This window comes from Nilaparvata lugens, chromosome Y, assembly GCF_014356525.2.
Source record: "Nilaparvata lugens isolate BPH chromosome Y, ASM1435652v1, whole genome shotgun sequence".
NCBI lineage: Eukaryota > Metazoa > Arthropoda > Insecta > Hemiptera > Delphacidae > Nilaparvata > Nilaparvata lugens.
This window is the reverse complement of record NC_052519.1, coordinates 9,902,701-9,905,897: the sequence shown is the minus strand read 5'-3', so window position 1 is coordinate 9,905,897 and position 3,197 is coordinate 9,902,701.

Genomic DNA, 3,197 nt, shown 5'->3' with positions numbered 1-3,197 from the left:
GGGCATAAAGCGGGTCCACATGCTCAAGTTTACCATCAGTCTTTTGCTCAAGCAAGATACGGATCGTTTGGTTCAAGTAAAGACTGATGTAAAATTACGTCCACACGCATCCGTCTTATGTCGTCCGTTTTCCTATTTTTTGCTCATAAGTTCAGTTCTTGATATTGAATAAAAAAGACTAAGAAATTGTCAAAAAAACCACAGATTTATTGATACTTAGAAAGATCGGTTTCGGTATTAAACCTTATTATTTAAGTATCAATAAATCTGTGGTTCTTTGACAATTTCTTAGTCTTTTTCATTCAATATGAATAATTACCACAATATCAACTTCTCAACTACACAAAAAGTTCTTGATATGTTTATTTATTTATTCATTTATTCAATCATTCAGAATTATACAACTTACAGAAAAGTACCACAGGCCAACTTACGCCAAATATAATTTCTAATTATAATTTTTACAACAGTCCAAGTGGCTAGAGGTTATGAGTCACTTCAATATAAATATTGTGATATGGTTCATTGAGTCTGAATTGTATACGGTTGACATATATCCGGTAGATGAATAATAATAATATTATATCGTATTTTTTCGCTGATTCAACTAGATAATGCTATATTTAACAATATAATGACAAAAATATTACTGTTAATCGCTAAATGGCTTTGTTTAGCCTACATGTCATATATAACGAGACACAATTATTGTAAATAATAATAATAATAATTATTTGCCAAAAACAAAATTACATCATAAAACTCACTATAATTTAAATTATACAATACAATTAGAATAATTTAAGTTTTTTACAATAGAACAAAATAAATATTACTTGTTGGCACAGCCGGCAAGGAAAACCTGAGCGCCTGCTGCGAGTTCAAAAGCTGAAAATTAACTATTACATTCGTGGAGACAAATAAAGAATAAAAAATATAATAAGAATTTCGGTTTTAAGACAGATTACAATAAATGGATTGTAATTCTTTGATAGTATTCTTATCAACAATATAGTACATCTTAATATATCATGATAGTAAATCGTAATATAAACATCAAATTCTGAGAGTATCATGAGAATCAAGAAAGAAAAAAAGGGTTAAATGGCGTTATATACAATCAATAAAAAAACTTGCTTATTTTCAAGTACTCGCGAGGCATTTTATTTATTTGAGGGCGCTGAATCCGAATCTGTAATCACAATTTCTCTATCTCCATTTTCACGCGATTTAGGTTTTGGTGGATAGGCAAAAGACGGACGGTTTGATGGAAAAAGATTTCCGGCCGATACATTTTAAGTTTAACGACTTGAGCTTGAAGACCATCCGTTTTACCGTCCAGAAGCAACGACTTACATGCTAAGACTTTTGCAAAAGAGTACAGTTAAACTTGAGCGTCTGGACCAGGCTTAACCAATACCTACTACTACTTCAGGCCCCACAACTGATCTCCAATAAACTATGGCGTCATCACATGTAGATCCATGATCTACTTGCGGCAAGCAAGCGAAATATGAGCACTGATGCTTGTTATCACATCTGATATGATAAACAACAAAATTGGAATTACAAATTCAATTTTCACGGTCTTCCATTTCAATGGATATGGTTTGTTTATCATTCTTCTAATATTCGTTTATGAAAAGTAATAATGAATTTGGGGTTTCAAATCAAGGGATAATATTGTGTACCTAATTGTCGCGGGAATTATAACAAGACTTCAAAAGTTTCTGGTATGGTACGGTATTTTATTTTTCGAAAGATGAAACTTTGAAACAAAAATGGATACGAGCGAGAAGAAGGAAGAACTTCAATTCTACAAAACAACGGTTTACATGAAGTGTAAAAGAACAGCGTAAATAAAATGTGAGTGGAAATTATATTAAAGTGTGAAAGAACAGTGTAAATAGAATGTGAAATAACAGTGTAATTAGAGTGTGGTAGAACAGTGTGAAATAAAGTGTGTGACAACGTTTAAACTAATAATTAAAAAGTAAGTTAAATGAAAAGTGTTGGAACTGTTCATAAACCTAATATTAAACGTTTTACCTAACTGAAAAACATTCTCCTGATGGGTTTCTTTGTACCACAAATTTAAATATTGTGTTCAAGTTTGTGGGAGCCTCTTCCCTAAAGAAGAGTTACATCTAATTTGGTTTATTTTTGATTCACCTCTCCTTCGATTCTGATACAGGTTATTATGAAGTATTTTTGGTTGAGATGAATTTATCAATAGCTCTATCACTGAATCGAGTAGGCCAAGCAATAAAAAAGTGTTTTTATTTAAAAAAAATTATATTTAATAAAAATTTCTTCAATCTGAAATTTAGATAGTATTCCATCGAATAAAAAATCGATACAGTAACAAAAGTTATATTGATAAGCTAGTATAAACTACTATGATCTAGGAAGAATCAATCTACATGTTATGACGTCATTAATTAGTTGTGGGGCCTGAAGTAATAGTAGGTATTGGCTTAACTGACCACCCAAACAGTCCTGATTTGAATCCGTCTTTAGGGATTTCTGGAGGAGAAGATCTCCGCTAATATTATCCTAACACCCTGATGGATCTGCGAGTGCTAATCATTGAGGCATGACCGAGGATATAAGTGTCGCCGAGTCACTGTCAATAACATAGGCGTTGGTGTTGAAGCAGTTATCAGACAACAAGGTGGCCACATTCAACATGTAATTACCACAAACTAATCTCCAGGTATACAGTAAAAAAGTTAAATCTAATTTTTACTTTCCTTGCCCTATTACCATAGGTAAGGAAAGTATTGCTTTCCCAAAAAAATTAAGGTACCCTAATCTCAAGTTTTCTATACGTTTCAAGGTCCCCTGACTCCTAAAACGTGATTTTTGGGTGTTGGTCTGTGTGTGTGTGTGTGTGTATGTGTGTATTTCTGTAAACACAATAACTCCATTCCTAATCATCCGATTGACTTGAAATTTTAAACTTAAGGTCCTTATACCATGACGATCCGACAATAAGAAATTCAATAAAATTCAAGATGGCGGATAATTACTGAAAAACCATGTTTTTCACGGTTTTATCGAAAACGGCGATAACGATTTTCTTCAAATTTATACCATGGATAGCTATTTATAAGTCCCATCAACTGCCATAAGTCTCATTTCTGAGAAAATTGCAGGAGCTCCGTAATATTCTTGAGAAAAATGGCGGATAATTA